Below are 11,976 nucleotides of genomic sequence, written 5' to 3' on the forward strand. Positions count from 1 at the left end.
TTAATAGGCACTCTCCTCCTCATCCTCGAATTCAAGTAGGTCTTTATCCAGCAGAGGAAACATCTGGGAAGGGGAGGAAGGGTCAATAGCTCTAGAGATAACCCTAGTGGTAAGGGAACGGATGCATGGAATGCAACAGCATCCACAGAGAACTAAAATGGCAGCGAACACCGAAATGGATACCAAAATGGAGGAAACCAGGGTTTTATATTTACCAAACGCACTCATCCAGGAGTCCCACATCGAGGTATCTATCCCCGAATGAGATTTCATTTTATCATTAAGCGTCCGCAGACCCTCCAAAGCGACCGTCAAACTACCATCCGAGGCTGTGTTATTAGGGATGAAAGTACAACACTGGTCACCAAACATAGAGCAAACTCCGCCCTTCTCAGAGAGTAACATATCAATGGCAATACGATTTTGGAAAGCCATCAGGCTGGTTGCAGCCAGTTGACCATGTACTGCTTCAAAACCCTGCTGAGTCCAGTTGCCTAGTCTTTGGACGTTGTAATGTATATAGTTAATACGATCAACATTCTTGTTAATTGTGCACCACCAACAGATGGATGATTCAAACCCTGCAGCTACCTGATCTATTAACTTATACTCATCAGGCACTCCCCTAGGGACTCCGATAGCGTCTATGTAGGAGGGGTCTCCACTAGATGGGGTGGTGTCTCTCCTGGAACGTCCCCTATATCCGGGATTCACTCCCTGGATCCGCAGAACAAGGTCCTCGGCTCCTATAGGGTAGATAGAAACAGGCAACAAGAGAGTAACAAGTGCACAGCGTCCAGTACTGTTGGAGGGTAACTTATCAAACAGGACCGTGCTACCACACCACCACCACACATCTGCTCTGGATATTGGCCTGAGGCTCCCCTTAATATTAACTGTATCCAGACACCAATCCGCAGGAATCCTTCCCACCTCGGTTCCTCCTCCCGTCATATTGACACAAGTAAAATTTGCCCTTGCAACCTGGTTGGAAAACACTGGGTTCCTAGTGGTGAATTTAGTAACCGGATAGACCTCATCCCAGGCAGTACAATTATCCCTGGGGTTATCTGTAGTCATAAGAGGGATTAGACATGCTAGAGTCACTACTGCTGGGACAATGCGGAGCAATGGACGAGCTCCCATGCACACCACACAACTCTGCCTGGTGGTATTTGCAGCTTCCTCGGTCAACAATAGCCAATTATTGGAAAAACCTGAGACTCCTGTGGCTGTTAAAATTACATCATCCGGACTTTTAAGCCTGGATATTGCCTCCACCGGGCCAAACAGTGGGGATGACGGGGACCCTTTTACGGGTGTGGTCATGTCATTCCTTACTGTAACCGAAGTCGGTTTAGGATTATTAGTCACGCAAATTCGCCACAACCAATATCTGACCCCGGAATTCCCTGGGGCCAGTATGAAATCATAACACCCTAAGGGCTGGCCCCCTGGCCTAACAGTAAGTTTAAGTCCCGTATTTGTCTTAGTTAAAGTCAGTCGCTTCCGCCATTTCACTGCCCCCTCGTCTGTTGTCCAGTCTTCCCACCCATTACCTGTCTCCCCCACCAAATTCCTCCAAGACCAATCGCCAACCTTCCCTAATGTCATATACCAGACATGTCCGGCAAACCAGAGTGCATTGGCCCCCGCCTGTTCCCTCCCCTTTAGCCTAGAGTACCCTAAAGTCCCCCAAGGGATGTTAATGATATTAGTTGCGTTTGCGGGGACGCAAACGGTCGTGCTCCGTATGTCGTTGGCCTTACAAACAGTGTCAGGGGTGGTGGAATGCCTCTTGCACAAATGATTGGTCAGTTCTATATGTGCCATGGATGTGGTCAGGTTGGATGACCCATTAGAGGGTCCTATATCTGCTTGTAATGTAGGTGTATGATGCTCTAATACATTTACATTTACATTTAAGTCATTTACCCACAGGAGAATCCCCATGGAAACTCCTGTGACTACAATAAAAATAACAAACACGGGGCCCGATATCCCCATTCTCGTCCAGGGATAGCCCCTATCTCTGGACGACCTGTTAGTTGGTGTGCTGGGGAGTTGCTCCCACATCCTCACCAACTAAGGGTTCTGTGGTTGTAATCAAATTTAGGTCGCTCAAATCGACCCTGACTTCAGTCAGAGTTCTAGAAGGAGTCGGTGCTGGTGTACAATGAGTCAAGTGGTGCCAAGGTGCGCCCGATTTACCTTTGACCTGGACTGAGTGTGAAGTAACCTCCTTCACTTCGTACGGTCCAGTCCACCTGGGATCCGCCCACTTTCTTTTGTGGACCTTGATCCTTACCCAATCGCCGACCTTTACCCTCAGTTGCTCCGGATCTCCCGTCAGCTCCCCTCATGGACTTTGTGTATCTGTTTGGAAAGAGCTGCGGACAGTTCCGTCAATTTTCTTACATAGTCAGTCATACCTATCTGGTGTACATCAAGAGGGGGCATATGACCTCCCTCTCTTGGTGGACCTGGCATTACTCTCCCTGTCATTATTTCGTGGGGTGAGAGATGAGTCCCTGCCCCAGGTGATGACCTCATGGCCATCAACGCCAGTGGCAGGGCCTCCACCCATGTCAGTTTTGTACCAGCACACACTTTGGCTATCTTACACTTCAGAGATTGGTTGCAGCGCTCCACAAGGCCTTGGGCCTGCGGCTTATACACGGAACCAAACTTGTGTATAATGCCGAACCTCTCCTCCACCTGTCTCAGGTGTTTGTTTGCGAAGTGGGACCCATTGTCAGAACGGATATATCTAGGGACCCCATATCTAGGTATGAGTTCTGTCTGTAGCCACTTAATGACTGTTTTCCCATCCTCCTTAGCTGTTGGAATTGCTTCTACCCATCTAGAGAATCTATCTACCATTACTAGCAAATATCTCTTCCCGTTCTTTACATTGTCTTCTCCCATGTCTGTATAGTCTATACTGATGTCTTGGAAACATGCGTTTGGCACCGGGTAGGCCCCCATCGGGGTTTGGTAAGGCTTCTTTGGATTGTGGCTCCCACATATGTTGCATTCGTCACAGAATAAATCTGTCATGTCCTTCATGTGGGGGTGCCACCATATGTACGAAACCTTCTGTAAAGTTCTGAGTTTCCCTTCATGAGTGGGTCCATGGGCTTCCCTTATCAGTTCTGGACAGAGATTAGCCGGAGCCACCAGTCGGCCATCATGGCATCTCCATATTCCATCTGGTCCCTTAGAGCCTCCCTTCTGTGTCCAAACCGAATGTTCGTAAGGGCCTGCCTCTTCCTGTAGTTCTAGTATGTGTTGGCTTGTCAATTCAGTCCTTGCCGGGGGCTGTATCCTCCTGCGGCCTTGGCTGCCAGGTCTGCGGCATCATTTCCTTGATTGATTCTGCTGGTCAGTCTTTGGTGGCCTCGGCATTTCATTATGGCCACTGTCTTTGGTAAGGACACGGCATGCATCAAACGTTCCATTTGGGCTCGGTGCTTGATGGGTAGGTTACCTGTGGTGGTAAAGTTGCGCCTAACCCATTGTGGTCCATCTATGTGCACAGCTCCGTGTGCGTATGCCGAGTCCGTGTAAATGTTTACAGTTTTTCCTTCGGCTTTCTCTAGAGCTTGAGTCAAAGCCACAATTTCCGCAAGTTGTGCCGATGCTGGCTGGGGATAATTCCTGATTCCAATGTGACATGTGTTTTGTCATGCAGCTGCTGTACGACCGCATAGGCAGCTACGTTTCCTGTGTCTCCCTTGTAGCAACATCCGTCTGTGTACAGCCATAGGTCTGGAGATGTCAGTGGTTCATTTTCCAGGTCTGGTCTCAGTTTGAGCTCTTGTGCTGCCCTCTCTTGGCAGGAGTGTGCTAGGCCATCTTCTGCGGTGAGTGCATCTGCCATGTTCTTGTCGGTGTTCACAAAAGTGATGTGTGACTGGGTGCATTTGTTCTGGATTTTGTTTTTTCTGTCCGCACTGAAGGTAAATTCTTTGCTGATGAGGTATGCTGCCACCCCGTGGTGGGTGTGTATTTGCATCTTGTGGCACATTACCAGATGGGCTGTCTTCTCAATCGCCTTGGCTACCGCCGCAACGTATCTGGAACAGGCGGTCTGGCCGGTTTCAATGTGGTCAAGTTTTGAAGAGTGGTACATGAGTACTCTTCTCTCCCCCTCATGTTTCTGAAAAAGGACGGCGGATGCAAAGCCTTCCTTTTCAGAAACATCCAGGTGAAATGTTTTACCGTAGTCTGGTGCCGTGAGAGCAGCAGCCACAGACAGGTCAGTCTTCAGGAGGCCAAACGCCGTTGAAGCTTCAGGAGTCCATGTAAGTGGGGCCTGTAGGTTTCTTGGGCCAGCTTCTCAAACAATTTCTCTCAGAGGTTCAGTTCTTTCAGTATAGTCTGGGATGTGAGTACGGCTGTATCCCGTCAACCCCAGGAAAGAGAGCATTCCTGAAACAGTAATGGGCCTGGGATGATGTAGGATTGAGTCTCGGTGTGATTTTGAGAGGCCGGCCCCCTCGCTTGAGATTTCCCTTCCCAGGAACAGAACGGTTCGTCTGCATGATTGGACTTTTGACATCTTGACTTTGTAGCCTTTGACTGCCAGAAAGTCTAACAGGGTTTTAGTCATTTCTAGACAGAGGTCTGAGGTGGGAGCCCCCAGCAACAGGTCGTCTACGTATTGTATGAGTATCACTCCTTCTGGGATTTTCAGTTCTGCCAGGTGAGTCTTCAGAATATAATTGAAGATTCCAGGGGAAGAAGTGTAACCTTGGGGAAGTACGGAATAGGTAAATTGCTGATTCTCGTAGGTAAAGGCAAAAAGTGGCTGGGAAGCCTCATCCAATGGGATGCTGAAAAAGGCATTGGCCAAGTCCACTACGGTGAAATACCGATGTTTGGGTGACAGGTTCCTCAGTATGATGTGTGGATCTGGAACAGGGAGATCGATGGGTGTGGTAACTTCATTTACAGCCCGGAAATCCTGCACCATCCGGTATGTTTCTCCTCCTGCCTTCAGAACAGGAAGTATGGGGGTGTTCCAGGGTGACCGAGTCCTGTATATGCACCCAGCTCCAAGGAGGCCTTCGATAGTGGGTCTGATCCCCTCTGTCTGTTCATGCTTCAGTCGATATTGGGTTCGAAATATTGGTACCTGTGCCGGATTGGTTAGGGTAATGCACACTGGTTGGACCTGTAACTTTCCCACGTCAAATGGTGTGGTTGTCCATATTGCCTTGTCTATGGAGTCCAAGACAGCAGGGGAGGAAGGGTGATCAGAATATGGTTTCCCGTGATGCCTGGGGAGAGTGAGGCGCTCAGGCTGGCACTGTTCCTCAGTGTCCACCATAGTCAGACGCCACATCTCTTCGGTGGTTGCTTTCAACAGGCCAGGTGTATGAGTCGCTTCCCAAGTGAGTTTCGAGGCCCTTTTTATCATTGGACCCAGACTTCGGGCCTCGTGTCCATTCCCTACTGCGAGGGTCACGTGTGGAGCAGAGTCGGGTCCCAGTTGATACCAAGGTTTAATATGGTGTGGGAGTATGACTGGGGCTGCCACCCCTCAGGGCCGCACACGATGGTAAGGCAGCGTATGTTTGGGGTAAGATGCATCATGTTTTCATCCCAATCTTGTGTGTACGGCGTATCTTCGTCGTCAGTGACGTTGAGAGTGCAGTGCAACTCTGCCTGTGGTGTCTTATAGGGATGAAAGGTGTATATTAGCTTCCTCCATTGGTTGAATTGAAATTGGATGGCAGGAGTTCCAGGTCCAGATGGTAGGCATTTGAGCCAGTAAACCTCCTGTGTGGTGGATAGAGCAGGTGCGGGCAGAATTGGGAGCATCAGGATTCGGGCCCTTGGCGGTGGATCGAGCGCGACCTCCACACCTGACTCAGTTAGGTAGATTGCGCATCCTAACTTACAGAGTAGGTCTCGACCTAGTAGGTTGATTGGGCAATTTGGACAATATAGGAATTGGTGTTTCAAACTGGAAGGGCCCCACTGGAACAATAGTGGAGTAGTTTTGTATTGATCTTCAGGATTTCCTGAAACCCCCACCACCTTTATCTTGTCTGAAGAGAGGGGTTGATGAGAATTGATGGCGGAATATGTACATCCAGTGTCCACAAGGAACCTGTGGGTGACCCCTTGTACTACGCATGTAATAGTGTGTTCCGTGTGGACAGAGAATTGTTGGCCATCTAACCCGACTGGTGGTGGTGGGCAGCCTCATTCCCATGGGGGGTATCCCTCGGACATCCCCTGGAAGGTGGGACCGGTAGGGGGCGCTTGGTTGTAGGCTGGTTGATATCCCTGGGCAGGGGCTGGTGGATATCCCTGGGCAGGGGCTGGTGGATATCCCTGGGCAGGGGCTGGTGGATATCCCTGGGCAGGGGCTGGGTACCTTGGGGCCCCTCTTCCCCGTTGTCCACCTCTCCTCCCCCTGTAGGCCAAGTATGACTGGCGCTGCTGTGAGAGGGGAGCGGGGCAGTCTCTGGCGTAATGGCCTTCGTGGTTACAGTTGTAGCAATGAATGGGTCTTGCTTGTGGCGGGCCCCCCCCCTATTTGTGGTGCCCCCCCCCCCCCCATGCTGGTCCTGGGGGGTTGGAGAAACTCCGCTGGGCATAACCTCCATATCCGTAGCTGGCTCCTGGATTTGGAGGGGCGGCGTATACGACCGGTGCCTGTGCGGGGGTCGGTGGTGCTGGAGCGGCCACCAACATCTGGTTCATGGTCTGAGTCACAATCTTGGCTATATCAGTTGGTTCCTCCGCCACCATTTGCTTTTTAGGCTTTGCGGTCTTTTGGGCCTCATTCAATTGTAATTTGAGCAACTGGAGTTGCAGCGACTGAACTTGTGAATCAGCCGTGCCTTTGTCTTTGTTGTATTGAGAGATGTGATGGTGGACATGGGAGTTGAATTGGGCAGTGGGCAAGGCCATCAGCCCCACTGTGGCCCTAAGCTTGGTTTTCACTTCTGTGGGCGTCCCATTCACCACCATCTCCTTCCACATGCTGAGAGTGGTTCCGCTCTGGTCATGGGGTTCAATGTGGACTGACCTCCAGGTGGTCTTGGCCCTATCTAGGTATTGAGCTGCCTGCTCCCCGTCTTCCATGGCAAAAGAGGTAAGGGTTGCATAATTTTCTCGGTGGGATATGCCCTTCTGAGCTCGTTCCACAGTGATACTCTGTATTTCTCAGGTTCTGTTGCTGACCCAAATGTTCCCAGTCCTGCTGTGTTTATTAGGGCATTCATGGTCGTGTAGTCGGTTGACCTAGCCAATAAGGCCTTCATGTCCCCCAAGGCAAGCCGGACCCCGGAAGTTAGGGACTGAAGCTGAAGCAGCCAGGCTGAGGCACCCCCATGTAAGCTCGGGAGCTGTTCCATCAGGGCCGTCAAATCTTGCATCTTCCAGGCAACGTATTCCTCTCGGTGCGTTGTGTCGTCCATCCTGAGTGGCATTTGATACAGCCCATGTCGTCTTTGGGCTTCTTCTTCTTCTTCTCTCCTTTGTCTGGCTATGATGCGCTTCGACCGTCTTACTGCCGTTTCAACGGGGGTTGATTTTCCCTTAAAAACTCAGGACTATTTCACCCGTTTCTGCTGCGACTTCTTCCATGAGTTTCAGTTGGCTTTTTGCCTCCCATACACCTGCAGCCGTGAGGGGAACGTCTTCCTCTGTCTCCTCTTGTGGTTCCATATCATCTCCTCCCTGTTCTTCCGGTTCGCTGAAAGTCATTAAATTTTCTTCTTGTCGGCGGCCACTTGTGAAATACTCCTTACTAATATCGCTCCTTGGTTCCCCTCTATGTTCTCTGTACACACTGGATGTGCAGGAGGTGGGGGTTCCCCTCCCCTCTGACTTCAAGCTGCTCCCGTTGCCCCCTGCTCCATCTATGAATGGATTCCTCGTGTGGCCACTGGGGTGGAGCTGTTCTCGCATAGATCGAGGGGCATGCATGTCAGATGGCCCTGGTGTGCACCTTTGTGCACCCCCTGGTGTGGAGTAACCCTGTGGGCCAGGCTTTAATTCTTCACACTCCAGGTGGCCCCCTTTGATCAACGTATCCCCTCGGAGTACTCCTTCTTTTACAAGGAACACAGGGGCCTGTGTTGACGCGGGCCCGGCCCTTTTCCCCTTATCAGTATAAGGTGGAGGCAAATTTGATAGGACCGGGTAAAGGGGTCGGGTCGTTGAGGGCACATGTGTTGGTGGGGCAGAGGGGAATGGATTTGGCGACATCTCCTGGTGGTGGCCCGTCTGCTCATCTTCCCCTTCTGAGGGAGTGGCCACCCCCATCATTTCCGGTTTTTTATTCAGTTGTGCTCTTAGCGCCTCTTCGATGGCCCAAGTTCCTATCTTCAGTTCCACTTCTGCCCTTTCTCTCTGTTTAGTCCCTTCTTTCTTAAATACGTGATTTTTGTTCTTTTCTGCCTCTTTATCTCTAGCTTCCTGCAACGTCTCTCTTAACCTGTTGCTTCTACTCGGGACGCTTGCGTCCCAACTAGAGCTGTGGAAATGCAAATGCGCTACGCTAAATGCTAATAGTATTAGTTAAAACTCAAAAGTTCATTAAAATACACATGCAGGGTATCGAATTAAAGCTACACTCGTTGTGAATCCAGGCAACAAGTCAGATTTTTAAAATGCTTTTCGGCGAAAGCATGAGAAGCTATTATCTGATAGCATGCAACACCCCAAAAGACCCACAGGGGACGTAAACAAAATAATTAGCATTTCGGCGTTACACAAACCGCACAATAAAATAGAAAACATTCATTACCTTTCACCATCTTCTTTGTTGGCACTCCTAGATGTCCCATAAACACTATTTGGGTCTTTATTTCGATTAAATCGGTCCATATAAAGCCTAGATATCGTTATATGTAGCCAGTGTGATAAACTAAAAAAACATCGTTTCAAAACGTAACGTCATTTTTTAAAATTCAAAAAGTCGACGATAAACTTTCACAAAACACTTCGAAATACGTTTGTAATGCAACTTTAGGTATTAGTAAACGTTAATAAGCGATAAAATTCATCAGGAGGCGATGTAAAGATCATTAGCTGTCCGTCTGGAAAAATGTCCGGCTAGAAACTCAACGAAAATATCCGGTCCTAGACCGGAGGAGATACGGTGTCCTGTATGTGTTTGACCAAGAAAAAACTCGAAGGGAAATGACAAGACTCTAGACACCGTGTGGAAGCTGTAGGTACTGCAACCTCAGTCAATTAATTGTGGTTCACGTTTATCAATGGGTTCAAGTAGCGCATGGATATATTTTCCCATTTTCAGTGATCAGTTTTTCCTGTGCTTTTCGATGTAAATGCCGTTCTGGTAAAGCCACAGCAGTGATTTAACCAGTTTTTTAAACGTCTGAGTGTTTTCTATCCACACAGACTAAGCAAATGCATATACTATATTCCTGGCATGAGTAGCAGGGCGCTGAAATGTTGCGCGATTTTTAACAGAATGTTCAAAAAAGTAGAGGGTCGACTTAAGAGGTTAACCCACATTCCATTGTTTTCAGCTGGACCCCGGTTGGCGGTCCCCCTCCTAAATAACCTTCTTGTGTCCATTTTAGCTTTAATCCCTCCCAAACTTTCTTCATGTGCTTCCATTGTTCCTTTCCCCCTGATCTATATTCTATTTTTTGTTCTAGGAACTCATTAAACCTCAGCTTTGGAGTATTGGGGGTCGCCATTGTGAATTTGCTTTAATCGTAATTTAATTTAATTCAATCTGAATTTAATCGTAGTTTTAATCGGAATTCTCTCCTTCTATCTGAATATAGTTAGCATATACTTCGCCCGACGTTGATTAATACCCACGATGTATTCGAAGAGACACTGCTGCTCGTGCTCGGTCTTATCTCTGAGCTTCTCCTTAGTATGTTTTAGTTCGAGAAAAAAACAAATGGGTTGGTATAGCATTTGTGGAGCGCACAACCAAGGGATCTATTCGACTATTTAGTCTCAATATTTAAATATTATATTCAGATATTATTTCAATTATACATCAGTCATTTTGTTCCTGATTATACATTTAACACAGAAGTCATAGGTACATACAACATAGAAGTTTCGGATTTATCCAATAACCCTTATTATAATTCTATCTCTCTCTCTCTATCTAACCACCAACAATCTTTAATGGAAACAATTACAACCACATTGCATTTTAATATAAACAGTTACAAATAGACAAATCAAGACAAAACAACACGTTATATCTCTGACCCCTGAAAGCCGACCCCTATCAGTGAATCTCTATCAGACTAGCCTCGACCGGGTCACGGGACAAAATTACAATTTCTCCCCTCGGCGCTAGGTTTAATGAATAGTAGTTAACTATCCCCTTACTGATCTCTATTCCTGACCCCTATCGAGCTGACCCCTATCAGAATTATTACACATGTCCGACCCCTATCAGTGAACCTCTATCAGACTAGCCTCGACCGGGTCACGGGACAAAATTACAATTTCTCCCCTCGGCGCTAGGTTTAATGAATAGTAATTAACTATCCCCTTACTGATATCTCATCAATGATTTATATCACTCCGGCCGTCGCCGGATTGTTACTACATATGTTCACTTCACTATTCTTTCGACTCGTCAGCAAATTATAAATGTACACAAGAATTCATACTTACTCGGAAATACTGATCAAAATTTAGACAGACTATACGACAATATGCAAAGTTTGATTTAACAGGTTTTGCTTACCTTATTTATGGTGCACCTTTAGATCAGTTTCCCGAGTTGAGCAGAATTGTTGTCCACCCCCGAAAAGTCTTCACTCACCCTTCGTGAATCGTCCTTCCACCAACTCACCCCCTCTCACACCCAATCAGCTCACTTCGACTGGACCGTTAGTTAACTATCCTCTGCTTACCAAGTTCTGTTAGTAATTAGATATGTAGAAGGGTGAGCCGGTCAAGGATCGATTCAGACAAAGTGGTAAATTGTATGACAAGCGACAGTTTATTCAGAGTGAAGATATCTGGTACAGCGTAATTACGGCTCTTCCGTTAGCTCGCATAGAACAGCAGGAAAGAGACCGTTAACAATTTACATAATCCTTATAAGTGGAACAGAAAGTAGGTTGATTCTAGAAGATCGGATCTTTGGATTGGTTCAGGCTGGGGTGTAGTCTGTAGTCTTCCGCCATTGGCTCAGTTGCCTGTCCGTCATCGTAGAATCCTCTTCGGGCACACAATGTTCGGCTAGAAAGGAGATTATGTGTGTGCGCTGGTTTGGCAGTTAGTGTGTAATGTGGGAGCTATCCTGTAGGGGACCCCACAGGCTTTACTGTGAGTTATAGCAATGTAATAGCAGTATGCTGGTCACCTGCATAAGAAATAGCATTTCTTTACATAACACAAAATGTGGAAATAGTCAAGGGGTGTGAATACTTTCTGAAGGCTCTGTATAGTTTTTCGTCAATGGGAAAATGCGGGACAATGCTGTCCAAGCAAGGAAGAGCATCGGCACATTGGGGCTAGCCTGTGATACAGTATAATAACTAGTATCTTTGCGGTTCAGGAAGATCAGGTGGAGTGTAACAAATGTGACACATGAGGCTGTGTTTCCCATTTGTGAAACTGTGAGGGCAAAACCAGGTTGAGAGGAGGTTACTAGGTCAGGTTTGGGCAGAGTCTGACTAGCTTCCATGATGAATTGTTATGATAGGCTTGTTGGGATAGGTTTATTGTTGTTAGTGGGAGAAGGGTTACTTTGGTTTGATTCAGGCATTTTGGTTTAGTTTCGATTTAATTATCGAACCCGCAGTTGGGGAAACAGCACCACTGTTCGCTCCAGCGTCTTTAATATTGTTTTTGATTTGTTCATGAAACGGAGGAGAGGAACGTCCGGCAGCGTGGTAAAATAAATTGCAGTACATATTCTGCTGTTCTATTGCGCTTGCAATGATTTCCGATGGGGAAAAACAGTTTGTTTGCATTACCTTTTTTGTTGTTGTAATA

The 11,976-nt window shown here is 47.6% G+C and overlaps 1 pseudogene; it reads right to left on the bottom strand.

Moving 5' to 3' along the window:
• LOC135564867 (uncharacterized) lies at positions 1 to 7,104 on the bottom strand (annotated as a pseudogene).
• Positions 7,105 to 11,976: the final 4,872 nt, after the last annotated feature.

Source organism: Oncorhynchus nerka, linkage group LG26 (assembly GCF_034236695.1).
Source record: "Oncorhynchus nerka isolate Pitt River linkage group LG26, Oner_Uvic_2.0, whole genome shotgun sequence".
NCBI lineage: Eukaryota > Metazoa > Chordata > Actinopteri > Salmoniformes > Salmonidae > Oncorhynchus > Oncorhynchus nerka.